General features: G+C 46.6%; 1 pseudogene across 1 annotated transcript in view; it reads left to right on the top strand.

Moving 5' to 3' along the window:
- Window positions 1-21,497, top strand: part of LOC308228368 (ankyrin repeat and MYND domain-containing protein 1-like) — a 38,843-nt pseudogene extending 17,346 nt beyond the window's left edge. The window contains exons 10-16 of the transcript in view: window positions 1,847-1,960; window positions 3,067-3,228; window positions 4,135-4,324; window positions 5,547-5,613; window positions 20,699-20,801; window positions 20,885-21,015; window positions 21,482-21,497. The product of the transcript in view is annotated as an ankyrin repeat and MYND domain-containing protein 1-like (transcript). The remainder of the gene's footprint in view (window positions 1-1,846; window positions 1,961-3,066; window positions 3,229-4,134; window positions 4,325-5,546; window positions 5,614-20,698; window positions 20,802-20,884; window positions 21,016-21,481) is intronic.
- Window positions 21,498-22,270: the final 773 nt, after the last annotated feature.

Here is a 22,270-nt window from a genome sequence, read left to right on the forward strand (position 1 = left end):
CTAATAGGCTGTAAGGGATCAACCTATCTAATCCTTATCTTTGTAGTAAAGGTTTTGGTGTTTTTTTTTTTCCAAATACGTTATGACTCAGACCAGGTGATTTTTAAAGCTACCCTTTCACAGTATCACAGTATCACAGTATGCTAGAGATTGGAAGGGACCTCAAAAGATCATCAATCCCCCTGCCGGAGCAGGAACACCTAGATGAGGTTACACAGGAATGTGTCCAGGCGGGTTTTGAATGTCTCCAGAGAAGGAGACTCCACAACCTCCCTGGGCAGTCTGTTCCAGTGTTCTGTCACCCTCACTGAGAAGAAGTTTCTTCTCAAGTTTAAGTGGAACCTCTTGTGTTCCAGTTTGTACCCATTACCCCTTGTCCTATCATTGTTTGCCACTGAGAAGAGCCTGGCTCCATCCTCGTGACACTCCCCCTTTATATATTTATATACACTAATAAGGTCACCCATCAGTCTCCTCTTCTTCAAACTATAGAGACCCAGCTCCCTCAGCCTTTCCTCATAAGGGAGATGCTCCACTCCCTTGATCATCTTAGCTGCCCTGCGCTGGACTCTCTCCAGCAGGTCCCTGTCCTTCTTGAACTGAGGGGCCCAGAACTGGACACAATATTCCAGATTCGATGGTGATGCTATGATTCATGCTAAAAGAAGTAAAAACTACTGTCTGGTGACTAAATTTTTGAGTGTTACTGAAGCTATGACAAATACAGGCCGATACTGCAAGTGTGCTGTGGTAAATACTGTAAAGCTTTAGGGCTTTGCCTTATCTGACCAGGGTCTGGGTTTCCTGCTGTAGAACTGTCAATAAAGGCTTCTCCAGTCACTAACGTGTCACATTTGCATGTGCACATTTGCAGGCAGTGATTGAACTCCTCAGACATGGGGCTGACCCAAATCTGCCATTGATTGGAGCAGTAAGAAGTGCCCTGTGTGCTGCTGTCAGTACGGCTTATGAGCAGCAGAGGACGGCAGCACAGAGGATTGCCTTGGTGAGATAACTTCTGGGTGTTTATTGGGTTTTTTTTCAAACCTCAGAAAACCAGAGAGTTCTGTCTCCTTTCTCTGTAATGGGTAATCTGATTTCTCCCCACTCTTCCTGTGTCTGTTCCTAATGCTGTTTATTTCTGTCCTGAGGAACAGGTGTTTTGTATGGAAATTCATTTTCATGTTCAAGTAAAGAGGATGATAACTTCCTTGTGTAGAAAAGGAAAAACTGCATTAAAGTCAGATGGGGTAGTTGTAGTGCCCACAGTCCTATCAAATCTGACTATAACCTTGTTTATGAACCCAACCAGCATCCACATGAAGAGAGCTGCGTTGTCTTTGATTGTTAATGTAAAATATTCAATACCACTGGTGATGAGTGAGCTTTCTCATTCATAATTAGGTCAATGACAGCATTTGGCCTTGTGAAAACTGGAGTTTTTTCTCCTCATGCAAGGGAGCACAGGGCTGATCTTATTCGGAGTGAAGGTGAAAGGCTGCAGCTGATGGGTCTGGGAGAGGAGGGAATTTTCCTCAGGTGGGTTCTGTTCTGAACCCTCCCTCACTAGTTGTCTGCGCTTCATGTGTTGCTGGAATATCGTGAGATATCCAGAAACAAATAGCTACTGCCTGCAAGAAGGTTTTACTTACAGAACATGTTTAGATTTGACAATTCATCATCAGCTCTAAAGGGGCAGAAGAAATGCATGGTTTGGTGCACAAAATGGTCTCACAAACAGAGGTTAAGCTCTGATGCTCAGCACTGTCTCTGTAGCTGTGGTATGAATGCAGTTTCTGGGAAGGTTTTCTTTTTGCTTGAATGTGTCATGATTTGCTGTCTTCAGGTTGATAAGCTGCTTGAAGCTGGTGCAGATATCCTTGCACCAGTTACTCTTCAGGAAGGACAGAGAAAAGCTGTGGGAACAGTTGTTGACTACGCCTATTATGAGTATTACCAGGTATAACTTCAGTTTCCATATCTGAAAGTCCTGTGCATTTGCATCCATTCAAATATATGGCCTGTTATGTCCTTATGAATTGACCAGGGCCTCCTTCAAAACCTTTTATGGAAATTTGATTTTCTCTTCTTTTTTTGGTGAGACTCAGTTCAGCACCAAATGAAACACTAATCAGTTAAGTTTCAATACCCTCTGATAGTTTTGCCTGTGAAGACAATCCTTGCTGTCCATCTTATCGTAAGATTCCATTCATAATCTGATTGAACAGGGTTACTCGTAGTCTTAAACTTGGGCATTAAAACCAAAAATAGTATGTGTTTCTGTGAGGCTACAACCAAATCAGGGGAAGTTATTATGGGTTATAAATCATGTTAATTTTTGATGTCTTGTAAGCCATGAGAGGACATTATTGGTCAAATTTAAAAATAATGGATTTCCTAACTAAAATACATATATTTAAATAAAAAATACATTAAAATATGTATTATGCATTATATGTTATAGATAAATAACTAAATATATATTTATTAAGTGAATTTACTAAAGGGATCTTTAATCATTTAGTAATGCCTTATAAAAAGAATCTCACTGTGAAGTATAATGAGAAACTTCTGCTGATGTGTTTTTTCTGTATATATTTGTTTAAAAAAACTACTTTAAAAAGGCCTGGGATTCTGTGACAGTTCAATTAAACCTCTTTTTTTTTTTATAGTATTCTTATTAACAAGAAAACTTACATGTTGAGCAGATTGCTTATGTCTGAAACATAAACAGCAGTTGTTCTGAAAAGAACGATAGTAATGGTCACCTTGTTCACAGAGCAGCCTGCTTAGAACTACTGAGGGTTTCTTCATCCCTCACCAATGTTCTGCGTAGATATTACCTTGTGATCATAGCTGATTCTCAAACAGGAAAATAAATTAAGCAATTCATAGCTGTAATCACAGGTCAAATTTGATCACTGTACTCCATGTATCTTACTGTCTTGCTCTGGACGTTTTTTCTATGCTCTCCTTCCTGGCACTTGCTACAGGGAAGTAGCACGGGAAATTGAGGAGTGAAGTAGTGGGCAAACAGTGCCCCCCAGCTGTCTTTTAATTTTCAAGAAACTTCGTGGTGCTTCCAGACGTGCTGGGAGAAGAGCTCTGCAAGATGAGGGCAGCTTCCAAGTGCAAGGTCCTGCAGATGGGTCCATGCAACCCCTGGTATCAGTGCAGGCTGGGGGTGAAGCAGCGATTGAGAGCAACCCTGAAGAGAAGGACATGGGGGTACTGGTGGTTGAAAAGCTGGATGTGGCCCAGCAGTGTGCACTGGAGCCCAGAACCCCTCACCCTGTGTTGGGCTGCATCCCCAGAGCATGAGCAGCCAGTCAAGGGAGAGGATTCTCCCCCTCTGCTGCTCTCTGGGGAGACCCCCCCTGCAGTCCTGATCCAGCTCTGGGGCAACAGCACAAGAGGGACGTGGAGCTGTTGGAGCGAGTCTGGAGGAGGCCATGGAGATGCTGCGAGGGCTGGAGCAGCTCTGCTCTGGAGCCAGGCTGAGAGAGCTGGGCTGGTTCAGCCTGGAGAAGAGAAGGCTCCGGGGAGAACGTACTGCATCCTTTCAGTACTTAAATTGAGTTTATAAGATGGAGACAAACCTTTTAGCAGGCTGGTTGCAATAGAACAAGGAGTTCTAAACTTGAAAGAGAGTAGATTTGACTAGATGTAAGGAAGAAATTTTTTACAATGTGAGTGGTGAAACACTGAAATAGGTTTCACAGAGAAGATGTGAAAGATCTTCTCTGTGAAACCTATTCCAGTGGGAAGGGATGCCCCATCCCTGGAAACACCATCTCTGGCTTAGTGGTGCTCTGAGCAACCTGATCTTGTTGAAGATGTTCCTGCTTATTGCAGGGGGGTTGGACTAGATGACCTTTAAAGGCCTGTTCCAACCCAAACTATTCTATTATTCTATGATTTTCTCTTGAAGAAACATCTGGAAATTGTTTTAGTTAATTTCTTGAGCACTCACCAAACCGATAACTGGAACAACTAGGACATCTAACCTGGACATGTTCTGTGCTCCATAGCATGAACTGAGATCCAAGCCAGGATCCAGCAGGGACGATGCTGTGCTTTTGGAATTGGTTGGCTTTAACTCTGAAACACTAACTTGTGTGCTACTGTTCCCAGGTGTTAGTGAATTATCTCATATTGCAGGATAGAATTGCTCACACACCATACCACATACTGCCAGCATCTGAGCAGGAAGCTTTTCAAACACGCCGATCACTGCTGGAACACTTTAGAGTGAAGCTCCGTGAGCGTGTCATCCTGAAAGAGAAAGAGTGGGATCAGGAAGAGCTGAGAAGATCCAAGAAATGTTAGTTCAAGTCTAAGATTAGTTCAAGTCTAAGATTAGTTCAAGATTAAAGGTAGCATCACCTGGTGTGAAGGGGAATTGATTATTATAGTTCTCATTATTGTCTGAAAAGGTAACTCCTAATAAAACCTGCTTATCCATGTTTGGTAAGGAGATGCAGGGGTTATAGAATCCTAGAATAGTTAGGGTTGGAAAGGACCTTAAGATCATCTAGTTCCAACCCCCCTGCCATGGGACACCTCACACTAAACCACGTCACCCAAGGCTCTGTCCAGCCTGGCCTTGAACACCGCCAGGGATGGAGCATTCACAACTTCCCTGGACAACCCATTCCAGTGCCTCACCACCCTTGCAGTAAAGAACTTCTTCCTTGTATCCAATCTAAACTTCCCCTGTTTAAGTTTGAACCCGCTACCCCTTGTCCTGTCAGTACAGTCCCTAATGAAGAGTCCCTCCCCAATTCTACAAATATTAAAGAGAATGAACAGGCTTTGTGAAGAAATCTGAATATGAGTTTAGTGCCTGTCAGCTGCTTCCTGGTAAATCCCTGTACAAGATCTACTACTATGTGTTAAGGAGTGATTGGAGGAGTTGGCTCTTCTTTCATGGGAGAACTTTGGAATTGCTTGTCATTACTGCAGGGATCAGGATACATGCAGTGGTCACTGCGGATATCTAGTGTACCTTCATTCCTTATGGCAACTGACTATCAGGTCCTCTCCCATTATGTCAGTGCTCTTCTGCTATTAAAGTAGCAACAATGAATATATTAATATGTTACATAAATCTTAATTTGGATGGTCTGAGTTACACCCTCAGTACTGGTCAAATGCGTGGTGAAATGAGGCTTAGATCCTAGGTCTCTGATAGGTCTTTGGGACAAAAGATGTAGCACACTCGGGAAGTGAACTCAGAATGTAAGGCTGTTACCTTTGCGGTTCAGCATCACCTGTGACTCTGTGGCTTGTCACAAGCAGGTTGTAAGAATAAGTTATCTGTATGGTTTCTTCCTCTTGGCTGTGACAGGCAGCAATTGGCTCCTATTTTCTTGGCTTCTGAAGCTTGTGGATGGAAGATGCATTTTATTATGTATCTTCAATTTTTCTACAGTAGACAAAGCCAAGCAGACTTTTAATGACAGTGGGTCTTGTGACTAGTATTTGAATTCTTATGTCAGAATACCAATTTTTGTTTTCCCCCCTGTTCTCTTTTGCTGGTGTAGCGGATTCAGCCATTCATAAACGTGTTTCAAAGAAGAAAGGAGGGAGCCAGCATGTGGAAGAAATGAGGTAGGAAAGTACTACAGGATACTGCTCTCAAGGATTGACTATTACAAGTCAAAAATCCTATGCCCTGGGGATTTTTCTTCCTCACCAAAATTATTGTCGCCCTGCCATTTTTCTCCTTTCTAATGTTTCTCTCCAGTCTATCCAGACTTACCAGCTGCCATTAGGTTCTTTCTGGGCTCTGATCACATCCCTCCTTTTCAGCTCCAGACTTTGCTATTACTGTTTATAATATTCAGTCTTCTTGTGAGAAGCAGAGTGTCCTTGTGTTTTAAACCAATTAATGACATCAGTACATTAGAGGAGCATGCAAATACTAAGAATTAGGCCCGTACAAATTTTGTAGCTTACATTTCTCCAGAAATTTCAGGAATAAGTTGTACAGTTTGAATGTTATTCTTGGAACTGTGTATTAACAAAAGTTTGAGTAATAATGGAATACTGGCCTCAAGGATATTGAATTCTGTCACCAGTTTCTCATACTGTATGGAATTCACAGGCTTCTGAACTTTGCCTCAGTATTTGAATCAAGAGGAAGTAAGATAGGTGTCAGGAGCTGGGGCCTTTTTGAAGACAGAAATTTTGAGGTAGCATTTTTTTCTGAACCAAGATAGATCAATAGTAGCATAAGATGCAGAAATACCTAGAAGAACATGAACTAACTCAAACTAAAACCTGGAAAGTTAAACTAGTACACCAAGATTTTACAAATAAATCTCAATGATGACTTCCAGCAACAAATGAAACCTTAGTGAAGCTTGCTATTTGGAAATGATCCTTAGATGCTTTTAAAAGGATGTGAATCTGTAGTCCAGCTTGCACTTATATCTAATATTCTGCTTCCCTGTCCCACTGACAGCCTTAGTCCAAGCAATCTGTTTTATGTTCCAACTTTGGAATAACTGTTGTGGTGCAGAGGCCTATGAAAGCCCTTGTTTGTCTCTGCAGTATTCCAGGGTGTTCTGTGAGTGTTTTAAGTTTGCCAGCTTGGCTTTGTTATCTCTGGCCATATATGATCTGTTTGCATGCCAGTTTGAAAAGAGACATCTCCAGGCCGAGTGTACACTAAAGCATGCAGTGTGCTAGTGTATGGCAGGATGTGGATGTTGGTTTGGTAAAAGCTTGGTCATTTTTCTCACTAGGCTTTTCTGGGGGCTGGCTTTGCAGCTGGTTTGCAGTCTGCTCCCCACAAACCCCTGTGATAAGCTGCAGAGACTCCTGTTCTTTATTGCTGAGCATTATTGTTGAACATTATTATTTTCGTATTGTAGCCGTTTTAATGCAGTTTTACTGTGATCTGCAAACATGCTGTCAGCTTGAGGAAAGCATTAACCAAACAACAGTGTGCTTTCATTTTACAACTGTCTTTGTTCTAGATTACCTTTATTTAAATACTGCTATCAGTGTGGACGTTCAGCTGGTGTTCAGCTCTCACCTTGCCAGCATTGTCATGAAGTCTTCACTTGCAGTGATATTTGCAAAAAGAAATCCTGGAATGAGCGGCATAGGCAGGAGTGTTTGGGATTGCTGAGCAAGTCTTCCCATCATTACGATCTGAGTACAGTGGTTTGTGCTTGTATACTGACTGGGGTATGTCTTCCATGTAACGGACCGGTAAAATGTGTTTTACAAAAGAATTTAAATAAGAAGGTTCAGTTCATTCACTTTAGTAGCTGTGATCTTTGTAAACCCACCAGCTTTAAGAGAGCTGCTACTGTGTCATTACTTGGAACGTGAGGAGAAAAGAATCTTTAAGGTGAGTGCAGAGCAAAGGAAATGCTCTCTCCGAGACTAAGGTTAGCTACTGTGAACATCCATAGACAACTTTCCAGGCTGAAAGACCACCATAGAGCAAACAAGTTAGGCAGGGTGGAGCTTTCGGTACAAATTCTACCAATTAATCATCTGTACCTGTATTTTAGAAGAGAAATCAATGAGATTTCTGACTTTTACGCATGGAGTCGTTAATACCACACCACTGTGCTTATTGGAAACCACACTTGTGCTCATAAAAATGAAGCCCCATGCTACCTAGCAGTAGAAGACTGGCAAGGTAGAAATTACACTATTTGAATTATATCAGATGCTCACATAGATTGAATGAGAAATCTGACGTATGAAGTGTGAGGTGGATACAGAACTGCTTTATTCACAGAAGTTCTGCAATTGATGTATCTTCTAGCGTCTGCCTTGAATGGGACTTTTAAATCTTGGATACATATAAAACCCTGTGTGTTTGGAATAGTGGGGTCTGTCCCACTGGAGATAAGTTATATCAAACATACATGTTTACCAGTATGGGCTCTAGAGAATCAAAATATTACAGAACGGAACAGAATAGACATCAGACTGAAAGTTGGCAGCTGTATACGGCAGCTGTACACTGAAGGACTTAAACATGAAAAAAAGGACGTTCATTTAGAAAACAGAATTTTACTACCTTGTGTTTAAAAATTTAGTGCATTATGGGTACAGCTGGGTGAAACATCAGGATGTTAACTGGTCGTTATTTAAGCTCTTTGAGGTAAGCTTTTTCCTGTATGGCAAATGCAAAATTTCATTAAATTCAGATTCAGTGACTTCAGAGCAAGTGTGAATGCCTTTCTGTAGACAGAATTTTTCTCAGTAATAAACAAGCTTCCTCAGTAGTGTCTCCCTGTCTAGTTAATTTTGAGGTGGAAAGGGTTTTGTTTGTTCCTTTGTTATAATATTTTCTCTCCCGTTGTGTCCTTGATTTAAAATGACCTGAAATTCCCTCAGATGAGTTTTAGCAATTCAGTCTGTTGCTCTGAGAGGCTCTGATGCCCTTCGCCCCCTTTCCTGATTCCTTTTCACTGTAGTACGATGTGATTAGCATTTATTTTGTACTTCATAAGCAAAACTCTCAATGTTTATCTGAGTTTTGAAGTAACTAATAGTATTAACTGCAGATACATTTACTGGAAGAAGCAAGTGTCATTTACACTCGCATATGTAGTCATTGTTTGCTAGGAAGTTTATAGGTGAGTAGGTAGCCGCAGCTACCCCAAGAGTTGTGTCTGTTAGCATCACATTTAATAAACTATGCCAAAACAGGAACTTCCAGGAATCTTGTACGTGCTTCCAGTTTATTGTTTCAGAGAAACAAAAGTCACACAAAGAAACGTGGCCGGCTTTGGTTTTTTTTTTCAGAGAAGAGTACAGCTCGAGCAGCTCCGGATGGAAGCAGTGCAGGATGCCAAAAGAATGTCACTGGCAAAAAGGGGGAAAATGGAAGAGAAAGAAAAGATGAAGAGAGAGGTGGAAGAAAGAGTAAAACTGGGACTGGTGGAAGAGAGCATCGCAAAGAATGACTGACTTGTTTCAAGTCACTCCTGCTGTTGTTAGGACAAGTTTTAATTCCACTGTTCTTTCTGCCTTGTGATGCACTTCTGCTAAGCTTGAAAGTGATCTAATTTGACATGTTTTGAGAAAGTAAAGCCAAACCCATCTTTCTAAGATACTGCATATGAGCTCAAGGATTATAATGCCATCGAAAACCGGTGTGTGTATGTATATGCAAGCTATGTGTTTCTATAAATTTTTGCAATTAGAAATACAGTGAACTTCAGATTGCTTTTAATGGTCTAATGCCACATATATATGTATATACATTTTAAATCACACTATTGCCCCTTATTAAACATCATCACAAATACTCCAGTAGGGAGGGAGTATCTGAGCATATCGAGAGTGACTACATGGCTGGGGGGATGAGGGCTAAGGTCAGCGTGAGTCCAGATGGTTTTCTCTTTAATCCTATTGCCAAATTAGAAAGGCTTAAGGAGGAGTGGATGTATCTTGAGGTTCAGCATGTTGTTGTGCAGCTGTGTCAATGACAACGGTGTGATTTTAAAACCACAGGACCACCTTTGGGGGTCAAGGATTGGTAGGGACAAGTAGAACTTTCCCGACAAAGAAGGTAGAAACCCCTCTTTGCTAACAGACTGGCAAACCTGAGGAGACTAGAATAAGATAGGAGGGAGATGATGACTTCAAGTGAGGAAGCGGTGAATTGGTTTGGCAAGCAAAGGTGCAGAGTGATGTGGTTGACGGTTTTCAAAATCTACAGAACAGGGAAGAACGGTGCACACTCACAAATAAGGAATTGCTGAGGGGACATTAGCAAGGGGTGTGTGGGGGTTGTTCCTCATCTTTCAGGAGTGTCTGTATGCTAATGCAGTCAGTATGGGGAGCACACAGAAGAAATTAGAAGTTTACATGCCATTAGAGGGCTACAGTCTCAGTGAAGTCACAGAGATGTGGTGGGGAAGCTCACATGACAGATGTGCTGAAACGGATGGACACAGGTTCTTTAGGAGAGACAGACCGGGAAAGGGATGAGCGGGAGCTGCCCTTACTGTGACAGCAGCTGGAATCCATGGAGCTCTGCCTTGGGGTGAACAAAGCCAGTTGAGAGGTTATGGCTCAGGATTAGCCGGCAGACTAACATGGGTGATGTGAGTTGAGGTATCTGTATGGACTGCCTGATCAGGAAGAAGTAGATGAGGTCTTTGTCAAACAGCTGGAAGAAACCTCATGCTCATAGGCCCAAGTCCTAAGGGAAGACTTTAAGCACCCCATGACATGATGGGGAGGAGAATCAAAAGAATGTAACTCCCACGGATTGAAATAGGAACAGTCCAGTAATTAAGGTATAACACAAACCATTGCTGCTGCCAACAATAATAATAATGATGAAGGGAATAACAAGGGAAGATAATACAACCGCTCACCATCCACGCACCGATACCCAGCCCGACCAGAGCAGTGATCGAGCCCTTCCAGGTAACTGCCCCCAGTTTCCATAGTGGGCATGAAGTGCTGTGGTATGGAATACTTCTTTGGCTAGTTTGGGTCAGGTGTCCTGTCTCTGCTTCCTCCCGGCTTCCTTTCCTTCCTGGCAGAGCATGAGACTCACAAAGTCCTTGGTCAGAGTAAACATGACTGAGCACCAACTAAAAACATCGGTGTTATCAGCGCTGTTCCCAGGCTGAAAGTCAAAAGCACAGCGCTGCACCAGCTACTGAGAAGGAGAAAAATGACTGCTACAGCTGAACCCAGGACACAGGGTTAAACCCTGCCAGCGTGGGACATGAGTGCTGAGCATGGGGCTGGGGACCACACCAAATGTGGGGAAAGGGCCAAGCTGAGGGTCAGGGCTCACACAGAACTTGGAGGTGATGGCCAAGCATGGAGCTGGAGCCAGGGGCGAGCATGGGGATGGGACTGCATTGACGCTGGGATGGGAAGGCTGGATGGGTACGGCTCTGAGTGTGGGGACGGAGACAGTGACGGGCATGGGTGCAGGAGCACTGGGCTGCAGGAGCCTCTGGGAAAAGGCTGCAGCTGGTGGCAAACCAGGGTGGGATCATGGTACAGAAGCAGTTAGGGATACCTTGAGACAGTGTAGAGATGGACTTTTAGAATCCCTGGAGTTGAGCAGGATAAAAAACAACCAGTTGCAGTCAGGTGAGGGAAAGTCAGTAAGGGTCAACAGAGCACTCATCTGATGTTTGTGCTCGATGAGCTTAGCAAAGGGGTATGTATGGGAGGGTCCACCCTGGAAATAATTGTTCCCCTTTTTGTCAACCAACCCACTCCTGACATCCAAAAAGATTTTTCTAAACATGCTCCAGCACGGCAAGGGCAAGGAAGAGATGAAATTGTTAGCGTAGCAACTTTTGTCTTTAATGGGAGGAAGGATCACAAGGAGAAACTGAGGAACAATGCAAGTTCCCTTGCTAGTTCCCACAGCCCTTAGGGGTCCAGGACCCTTTTTCCCAAAAGGAAGGGGACAAGGGCAAGGATACAGTATACCACAAGGACTTTTTTCCCCTGAAATTGCCCAAGCCAATTGCTGCAAATATTGTGAATCATAAGGCCACTGGAAAAAAGATTACCCCTTTAAGCTGTGTTTTTCTCTGGCATCGCAAGCTATGCCAAGTTTAACCATGACTTCCAAATCCAGTCCCCTGCACCTGCACAGGAAAATAAATACACCCAAAATTCACAATTACTGGGAATCTGTTATACAGCAACCTTCAGTAAAGCCCACGTGATTTTAAATACCATAAACCCACGTCAAGAGTTCCCATACACCCGTCAGGGGAGGAAGGGGGAGGGGGGGAATTATCTGTGCCCAGTAGATATGGGCACCATGCATTCATCTCTGAACAGCTACAGGTTGGGCAGAGAAGAGATTCAGAGCAGCCCTGCGGAGAAGGACTTGGGGGTGTTGGTCAATGAGAAAATGAACATGAGCCGGCTGCAGTGTGCGCTCACAGCCCAAAAAGCAACCGTATCCTGGGCTGCATCAAGAGGAGCGTGACCAGCAGGTCGAAGGAGGTGATCCTGCCCCTCTACTCTGCTCTCCTGAGACCTCACTTGGAGCATTGTGTGCAGTTCTGGTGTCCTCAACACAAAAAGGACATGGAACTGTTGGAACAAGTCCAGAGGAGGCCACGAGGATGATCAGGGATTGGAGCACCTCCCGTATGAAGACAGGCTGAGAAAGTTGGGGCTGTTCAGCCTGGAGAAGAGAAGGCTGTGTGGAAGCCTCAGAGCAGCCTTCCAGTATCTGAAGGGGGCCTACAAGGATGCTGGGGAGGGACTCTTCATCAGGGACTGTAGTGACAGGACAAGGGGTAATGGGTTAAAGCTTAAACAGGGAAAGTTTAGATTGGATCTAAGGAAGAAATTCTTTACTGTGAGGGTGGTGAGGCACTGGAATGGGTTGCCCAGGGAGGTTGTCAATGCTCCATCCTTGGCGGTGTTCGAGGTCAGGCTGGATGAGGCCTTGGGTGGCATGGTTTAGTGTGGGGTGTCCGTGCCCATGGTAGGGGGGTTGGAACTGGATGATCTTCAGGTCCTTTCCAACCCTAACTATTCTACGATTCTAACAAATGACCACAATACATGGACACAGTGGGACTACAATACAGCATGGGAATTGAATAAAGGTCCCCAAGACGTGCCCTTTTTCAGAAAAGACACCCTTCCAGGTGGGCCACCTATCAATTACACGTTCTTTTGTACTATCTGAAAACAGCCCAACCAGCGTCTTAGGGACGCATTTACACAGCAAACCGCAGGCAAAGTTAACAACCCATTAACAACTACCTAAACTATGCCTGGACGGAAAACCTGCCTACCAATTTGTATAGGATCAAAAAGCCATCAATGACTGGGTACAAATATTCCACCTGATAGTGCCTGATCCATCAGTTCTTGTTGCCTTTATCTCCCAGGGTGGTGATCTCATAGCAGCCTTCCAATATCTGAAGGGGACCTAGAAAGATGCTGGAGAGGGGCTCTTCATCAGGGACTGTAGCGACAGGACAAGGGGTGATGGGTTCAAATTAAAACAGGAAGTTCAGGTTAGATATAAGCAGGAAGTTCTTTACTGTGGGGGTGGTGAGGCACTGGAACAGGTTGCCCAAAAAAACCAAGTGGGTAAATGCTCTATCCCTGGCCGCATTCAAGGCCAGGTTGGACAGAGCCTTGGGCAACATGGTCTAGGGTAAGGAGTCCCTGCCCATAGCAGGGGGGTTGGAACTGGATGCTCTTAAGGTCCTTTCCAACCCTGACTATTCTATGATTCTATGATTTTGATTCTCCCCAACTCCCTTGGGTCTGGGGAAGAGGAAAAGAAGAGAGAGAAGGAAGAGAGGAAGGAGCTTGCAGAACTCATGGTGCTGGCCAGAGATTCCTCCTCCTGAATGTCAGCCGCCCGCAACAGGAAGGTTGCCATGAGAAACCTTGAGGGTCACAGGGATGTTCCCAAGGGCAATAAGGGAGCAGAGGGGACAGATTTCCCATGGTGTCTGGCACCAAGTCCAATTTCTCTCAGCTACTTGTGGTTAAAGGAACATCTCCATTTGCTGGGAGATGAGAATCTGCCACGTCCTAGGGAAGGAGATCCACAAAGCAGTTGTGATGAGACCTGAGAGGTGGGGAGGATCAGAGATGTTTCCCCTCATCCCTCCCCAGGCTTCCTCCTCGTGCACCCCCAGCCTCATTGCTTTCCAGGTTTGTCTGGGATGTCTAACCGTGCAAGGACAAGCTGGGTGGAGATGGACACATAGGACACTGCAGGGAATTTGGGTACCCAAGGAGAGGAGATGGGGGAGTGTCGAGGGAGGGGATTTTGGGAAGTCCAGCTGAGGTGATTGGTAGGCACCGAAGGAAAAGAACTGAAACAGATCCAAGTTAAGGGGCCTGGGAGGACCACTGTTAGGGGAATTTAGGCTATGGACCAGACAAAATAATAAGCATAGATCTAGGAAGAACTGAAAGGTCATGGAGAGAGAGCAAGGAGGATTTCTTTATGGACACATAACCATAGACTTGGTGGAGGCCCCTCCATGAGTTTGGGATGTGTCTTCACAGGCATGGGACAGATGTGACTATTCACTGTGAACCTGGGCTCCGGGGAAAGAAAGACTTATGGAAGGAAGGAGAGGGACTGATGGGATTGGGTAGCCCCTTGATTGGTCAGGGAGAGGCAAAGCCGAAGAGGCTTGGTCCCCAACATTGCAGCTTTCTTCTGCAGGATTGATGATATGAGCTTGCTGAGAAATCCTACCCCAGTTTCCCCAGAGCTCCCTAGATGTCTCTGGAGGGGCATTTCCAGGCTCCCTGGGATCCCATTACCCCAGGCTGGCACCTGAGGGGCCATCTGGGCACTTACCACATGGTCCAAGTTCAACAATCAAAGAGGTATGATTTGAGCTCTGGAGAGAGAGAAGAGGGCAATGGGATGAGAGTTAAGGACCCAGGACTCCAGAGGCGGATCCATACCTTATGCTGGGACCCAGATGTCCATGAGGGCAAAGAACATCCATAGTCATTGGGATCTCCTGCAGCCTAGACCAACCTCCAGCCTTATTCATTAATGAGGTTTAATAATTTGGGGTCACCTGTGCATCTGATTTGGTGTACCAGACGCTGAGGAGCAAGGCCAAGTTGAGCACTGTGATCTTCATCTTCCTCCTTTGATTTACTATGTTTATTAATTGGTTGTAAAGATGTTAGTGATCACTTGATTCACGCCTTACCTGAACATTTGAAGGTTCCATGCACCCTGTGTAAAACCACAATTGGGTGCCTCAATTTAGCTGAAACACCTTATGTGCGTGAATAAATATTTGTTCTTGTAATTCTGTACTTCGTGTCCTGACCTCTCTTACCTCAGTCAGTGTGAAGTTTTGCGACACCACCACCGTCATTGTCAGCCTAAGTCAGCGCTGTCACCGAGCAAGATGTGACCATTCAGAGTGGACACAATGAATTGTCTGCTTGTCCCCAAGCAGCCACTTGGAGCTGACTGCAGGAACAGAGCTCCCCTGGCTGTAGGAAGGATGTCTGTCCCCACAGCACCTCTGATAAGATGCGGGTTTTTTTGTTTGTCCAGGGCCCACAGGACAAGGATCCTGTCGAGGAAACTTGGAAAGAGCCTGACCCAGGTGGGCTGTGGCAGTTGAAGCATCCGGTATGCCTGGGTACTGGGGAGATTTCCTTCCCTGCCTATCCTGGGCAGCATCCTCTGACCAGTGTGGGGTAGGGGCAGCCATGAGAGCCTGGGAACTTGCCAAGCCTGGAACTGTTCATGCCTGTTTTCAAGCACTGCAACCTCATCGTGCGCAACAATCAACTGCAATTGCAATAGAGCCTTAAAGCATGGTTGTCAGCCTGGCTTCTTTCCATGAGACAAGCAAAATGCTGTCCACGTGCCATTGCTAGAAGGAAAGGAGAACAACACTGAGAGCACTCTCATAGTTCTGGCCAATCCCGGGCAATTTTCACATCAGGACAAAGATCTGTTTCTCTTGCCTGTTTCTGAAAGGTAACCATTGAAGCATGTCAGGTTTCTCTCTCCAGCCCCGTTCACCTCTCCTCCCCAAGACAGCTTGGCTGAGGTGTCCCACCAGGGATGGGGACAAAGGCTGCTGTTCCCAAAGAACCACTCCAATCCCCCATCCCTATTGGGGTGGCCTGTCTACCAGTCTCTCGAGGGAGCAGAACATCAGAAGTGCTCATGTGCAACTGTCAGCAAACCCACCAACCGCTCTGAGCAACGGCAGCACTGAACTGAGTGGCCATACTGAGGCCCTCTGAGGTCAGTGTCAGAAGAGCAGAGCTGTGAATGCCAAGTTGTTGTCCTATTCTTCAGACTCATCCTCTCCTGAAGTGTCACAGTCTTTCCACATACCAAGCAGAAGCCTCAGCACTTGCTCCCTCTAAAATAACTAAAATAATCCACTGTGAGGATAATTCTACAAGGCTGGTGGGGAAAACCTGACTTGGATCTTGAAGCCCATGGGATATTTCAGGGGAAGCAAGAGGTCACCTGGTTTGTCTCCATTATGATACAGACTCCTGTCGTAGCTTCAAATAAAGCCTGCCTAGTTCGATTCAGATGGAAAGCTAGGAACAAAGAAGCACTGTGTGTGGCTGAGAGCTGAAAATAGCTGGGACTCTCCAGTGAAACATTAAAGGTCATTTCTGAAGATTACCCATTACATGATGAGTGCTTGTTCTTTACAGAAGACTTGGTATAGAGAAGAGAACTGTTGTTGGACAGTTCTGAGAAGATATCAAGCACTTCTGAATATTTGCTTTGGAGATTGTTTAAAGGAGAGGCAGTCAACTGGAAAATTGTTCTGCCTTGTGCATTAGCTGCTGAAGCCACAGAGTGCTGAATAATTAGCATTTCAGAGGGCTATGACACAGCTGTGAAGTCGTTGTTCAAGGCATTGCATGCATGTAAGTAGTTAAGTGCAGTGGGCAGTGCAGCCCACCCAGCCACTCGCTCCGTCCTTGCAGTGAGCTCAATTCTTCCTCTATCTCCCCATCCCCTCCATTCCCCCTTCACTCACCTAGCATCTGTTGGTTTCCCCATCCCTTCCCACTTCATTTCTTCCCTCTCTCCATCCCTTCATCCCTCCATCCCTTACCTTTTCACCCTTCCTGAGTCACTCACTCACCAACATCCACAAATATCACTGGGAGCAGCACAAATGGACCAGCAATGATTTTATCGTCAGTAAATTGACTCGAGACTTTCTGTACCTTGGACCTTCTGTATCAGCAGTATCAGAGCATACAAGTGAAGCCTACTATGCAGGAGCTGATCTGCCTCCTTCTACAGCTTCATGCCCAACTGGAACATCATCTGCAAGGACCTGTAATTTAGGGGGCTGGAGGATACTGATTACCACCTCAATCAACACCTCTAGGGACTGTGAGAGCCATCTGGGGGATAATGGTCCTGAATGTGAGAAGAGAGAGAGGTGGGAAGCCACCAGATAGTATCTAAATGACTTGGAGGGGGGAGAGATGTGGGGCTCCTGGCCTGGCTGGTGGTTACTTGTGGTCACTTCCGATTTTCAGCTGCCTCTAGAGAACAATAGAGAGGTGACAACTTCCAGCAGGGCACAGAGGTTCTCTGTTCCCAGGGTTTCAGTCACCCCACCCCTGCCAGCAACCCCTATTTCCACAGTGCTGCCCCCAGTGTCATCCCATACACCCTGAGTGCGATCCCAGCATCACCTCAACCCCCTGAACTCCAGTGCTCCCAGTACTCCCTCAGTCCATCCACCTGCCCCAGTGCCCTCCCACACCACTCCCTGGTTCCCTTTGTCTGCCCCAGTGGTCCCACTTCTGCTTCCTTTCTCTCCCACCTTTCCAGGGCCACTTCTTTGTTCTCTCCTCCTACCCCTGTGCTCCCAGGTCTGCTCTCTCGTTCACCCAGTCTGCACCAGTTCTTCTACTTCTGGTCTCTAATTCCCCTCATTTTCCCCAGCGCTGCACGGGGAGGGTGGAAATGGAAGGGCTCAGCCATCTGGGGGTGGTGAAGGCGGACAGACAGAGAAGAATTAGATGAGTTGTACCTATTCATATGCCCCTTACAACACCCTAAAGGGCAACTCCTTTGGCTGCCTTTCTGTGGTTTGTTGCTCTTTTGGGGGTGTTTTTCTCAGAAGGTGATGAGCAGCTGCAGTTGATCCTGCAGCTTCCTGGAATTTGTACGTTCCTGGTGACCACCTGAAATGTGTTTTCAGAAGCATAGCCAATGCTATTTCACTGGGAAAAGAGAGGGATTTCTCAATGCCTGTGCATTCCATGGCCCAAGTGGTAGCTCTATGTGGGATTGCCAGCAACAAGAATGATGAGGGTTAACCTGTTTCTGCCATTTGGTCTGTGGCTTGCCCTCTAGGAGCCTGAGGGTAAGAGGAATAGGGAGGCTCAAAGCACAGGCTGAATGTGGAATTGTCCTGAAGGCCACATGCAGGCTGCATAAAGCAGCTCCGCTGCTCTGTGGGTTTGTGTAGGGTTTTGTTTTTAAAGCAAACAGTAGGGCTCTGCCTGGTCTTAAGGTCTTTTCCCACACTTTTTACTATTGTAATATATGTTAGTTAAACATCGCCATTCTGTAATTCTGTTGTGTGGCAGACTTTTATATAAAAGCAACAGGAATGGCCAAGTAAAACACATCTGACACTAAAAGGGAGATGTGCACTTTTTTTGCATCATGCCTGCAGGACTGGATTCCTGCTGTGAGATCTTCCTGCATTTACTCTGCTCAACTCCACTTAGTTTTCCAAGACAAGCTGATGTCTCTAATTCTGTCCCTCCTGTTGCACAGGACGACTGGCTGTAACAGACCAGCTGCATCCAGGAAATGGCTTTTTGAGTTGGTGGCTTTGCGAACATCAAAGTCCACAAACTCGGTGGACCACCAGAGAAGTTATGAGGTGGCTTCTTTTGTTCAGAGCTCAGTGGCGATTGTTTTTTTGCAAGACCACTTAGAAAATATCTAAAAAATCCTATTTAAAAACTCCAAACAAACAAAGAAGCCCCAAACCCCAATTTGTAAGCCTTTGGAGACAGACCACCGTGGGTCAATTGGTCTTCAACTCTTGGTGCTTTTGCACAATCTCAATGAATCAGAAATTACTATTAACAATCCCTACACCACAGCGTCTGTCCTGTGCCAGCCCACCAACTGAATTACTGACATTTGTCTCGATGAAAGAGGAAATAGATTTTGTGGTAACATGATGAAGAGGCCGGTGTATGGATTTCCCCTGTGATTTGAGAGCACCATATGATTTAGCTGCTCTCTTTTGCCCAATTCCAAGTGGAAATAATCAAGATTATCCAAGTAAAGCAGCAAATTAATATCATGTCTGTCAAGGGGCTGGTCAGATAAAATCCGTTCAAGACCTCAGTGCAACTGCTATGGAAAACTTGGTTGCTTCTTTGTCAAAGGTCAGGAGGAATTTGAAGCTATTTTTATTCCAGTTGTCCCTCTCTTCTCTCTCCACAGGTGTGTTAACAACCGATGCAGCTTTCTGTTAGTTTGGAAGTTGATCTGTTCTTCGCAGTCCTGAAAGACATGCAGGAGGTGCCCTACAGGACACACAGAGAAGTGCTGGAGCATGTCCAAAGAAGGACAGCAGAGGAGGTGAAGGGTCCAGAGAGCAAGTCCTGGGAGGAATGGCTAAGGGAACTAGGAGTGTTTAATCCGGAGAAGAGAAGGCTGAGGGGGGGCCTTCTCACTCTCTACAGCTACATGAAAGGAGGATGGAGAGAGGTGGGGGTCAGTCTCTTCTTCAAAACTTACAAGGAGCAGGACAAGAGGAAAGTGCCTCTTGAGCCCAAAAGAGAGAGCAGGTGGCTGTGGCTTGATCAGCATCACCTGAAAGGGGAAAAGGGAGGAAAAGAAGGTGCCCATAGCACCTTGTTCTCCAGAAGACTTGTCCGCAGTGCAGGCGTCTGGCATAACGAGTTGCTGTACGTGCATTTGCCCTTTGCTGTGTGTTGCTGTGTGTTGCTGTGTGCATGCCTGGGCACCTTTAGCTGAAGTCCCCCTGTCACAGTGGCGGGGAGAAAACTTGATGGAAAACTCCCGTGTTATCAGGACATTGCTAATGGTCTGCTGCTGTTACTGACTGGCATTTCTCCCCTTTCTGGTGAGGAAGATAAAGGCAAGAGAGACAGAGCTAAGGGGCAGATAAAATACATCCCTCAAGGGGTTTTAGAAGGCCTCCCAAAGGAAAGATCTAGTCTCTGATGCAAACTGGAGTGACATGCCCTGTCCACGTGGCAGGGCAAGCTCGTGGCTGGAACTGAGCTGGCAGTGGAATTGGTTCCAAGTCCTAGCTCCAGTTCCCTCCTAGCTCCAGCCAGACATTGCTGGATGCCCCTGCTCTGCCAGCTGATCCCCAGTGTGTGAGAAAGGTCCGATCCAGGGTCTGCTTATGCCTTCTGAACAGCTCGTGATGTGTGAGCGCGCATCAGCATTGAATAGCTGAGCTAGTGAAAGGCAAAGATGTGTTCCTTGGCCTCCCTCTGCTCAGCTTTGGGCCAAGGCAGGGAGCAGGCCTGCTGTCCTGTGGCTGGTCTCTCCGCTAAGGTGCTTGTGTGTTCTCAGAAGCCCCAACAGAAGGTGGGGATACTCAAGGGCTGGTAGTTGCAAAGCAGAGGACGAGGGGCGGGCAGGCTGCTTTCCCTTTCCCAGGCAGTAGTCCTGGTTTTGGCTGAGACAGAGTTAATTCTCTTCCCTGTAGCTGGTGCAGTGCTCTGTTTTGGCTTCAGTCTGAGAGCAATGCTGGTAACACACCAGTGATTTAGTTGTTGCTCAGTAGCACTTATCCTGATCAAGGACTCTTCAGTCTCTCATGCTCTGCCAGTGAGGAGGAGCACAAGAAGCCAGGAGGAAGCAGAGACAGGACACCTGACCTGAACTAGCCACAGAGGTATTCCAGACCACAGCATGTCATGACCGGTATAGAAACTGGGTGAGTTGGACGGAAAGGACCGTTTGATGCTGGATCAGGCTGGGTATCGGTCAGCGGATGCTGAGCAATTGTATTGGGCAACACTTGTGTTTTCTGGATTTTCATTTCTCTTTTTCTGTTGCTTCCTAGTATTATTATAATTTCTGTTATTGTTGGTGTTGTTTATATTATCACTATCTTTTACTTGCTTTCAATTATTAAACTGTTCTTTTCTCCACCCGCAGGTTTTACATTCTTCCGATTCCCCTCCCCATCCCACCCAGGGGGTGGGCGAGCGGCTGCCTGGTGCTGAGCTACCAGCTGGGTTTAAACCAGGACAGAGGGACACTCCAGTTTGCCCTCATCTGCCCTTACCTGGGGCACACGGTGTGCGGGAAGGGAATCTCCTTTACACAGACACCACAGGAGCCCACATTCCCTCAGCCACTCTGCTCACTGTGGTGATGCAGCCGGAGAGGATCCAGGCATGCGGCCGCTGGCAGAGGAGAGGGGACACAGACACAGACACACAGAGTGCAGCTTTGCTGAACGGGTTTATTGATCATGAGAGGGAAACGGCCCAGGGCTCCCAGGGGATCAGGTGGGGTCCTCCAGGGATGACCATCTCCTCATGGTGCTGGAGGGGGACACGATAAGGAGGTCACCACCACTTCGGTCCTGAAAGACAGATCCCTAAATGAAACACCCGCCCGCGGTGTCTGCTGGAACACGAGAGGGGCCTTGTCCCCGGTGTCTCTCTGCAGAGACCTGAGGAAGGAGAAGGGAATTGGAGACCCCAATATGCCTGGGATAGGGCTTGGCTCCTGTGAGATCCATAGGGCACCCAGACTCCCTTACAACAGGAAGCCTTGAAACCTCCCAGAGCCCTGCCCAGCCCTCACGGTCATCCTGGGGGTCTGTATGGCACCAGAGCCCTTGCCTGGCCTGCACAGTGATCCTCTGGGTCTGCTGAGCCCCGCTGAGTGCAAGGAAAGGCAGCTCTGTCCAGCTTGCCCTGGCACATGGATCATGGACAGTCCCCTCTGTTTCCCTTTTCCATACCCAAGCTCTGGCCACCCCTGAGGGCTCAGGGATTTCCTGGGCCTCAGAATCCCTTGTGGGGCTGGAAATGCCCTGATGCTGCTCACCTAGACACGAAGACCTACAGCCAGGCGTTTCTGGCGGAGAAGCACCAGAGGAACCTGGGGAGAAAGGGAGGGTTAGGGACACGCTTGGGTGCACTGGGGTGTACTGGCAGGCAGGGAAAAGCGATGAGCAATGGGGTCCTTGGAGAAGGTGCTTTCAGGGAGAAATGGGGTACAAGAATTTGCATGGTGGTACACAGAAAGCAATGGGGGTCCTGGGGAAGGGGTCACCTGGCTGCATGGCCGTGTATTGGGGCATCCTGGGGTGCTTTGGGTTGTAATGGGATGGATGGGAGTGCAAGGGGGACCCAGGGGAAGGGGGCCTCCCTGGAAAAACACTGGAGTGTTGTGGCCGTGAGGGGGGAGCATCTGGGGACAGCAGAACTCATGATACCTACCTCAGGCTTCTACCCTTCCTCTATTTCGAGTTCCCCCTGTAGAGAGACCACAAAACCTCACTGGTCACTGGTATGTCCCCAGTACCAGCAAGGGACCAGCAAGGGATGGGAGGCGTAAACTGCCATCTAGTTCCCCAGATTGGTTGCCCTCTAAGTCCACCCCAATACTCACACTCAGGCCATAATCTCCACTTTCTTCTAAGACTGCCTGGGAAAGAGAGCAAAGAGCTTGTCTGGATTGGACCTCAGTGGGGCTTTGTGTGGGGCACAGGTGTCCCCAGCCTCCCCAGGCCCACAGCTTCCCTCTGGTCTG

This window comes from Psittacula echo (assembly GCF_963264785.1).
Source record: "Psittacula echo genome assembly, chromosome: 18".
Taxonomy (NCBI): Eukaryota; Metazoa; Chordata; class Aves; order Psittaciformes; family Psittacidae; genus Psittacula; species Psittacula echo.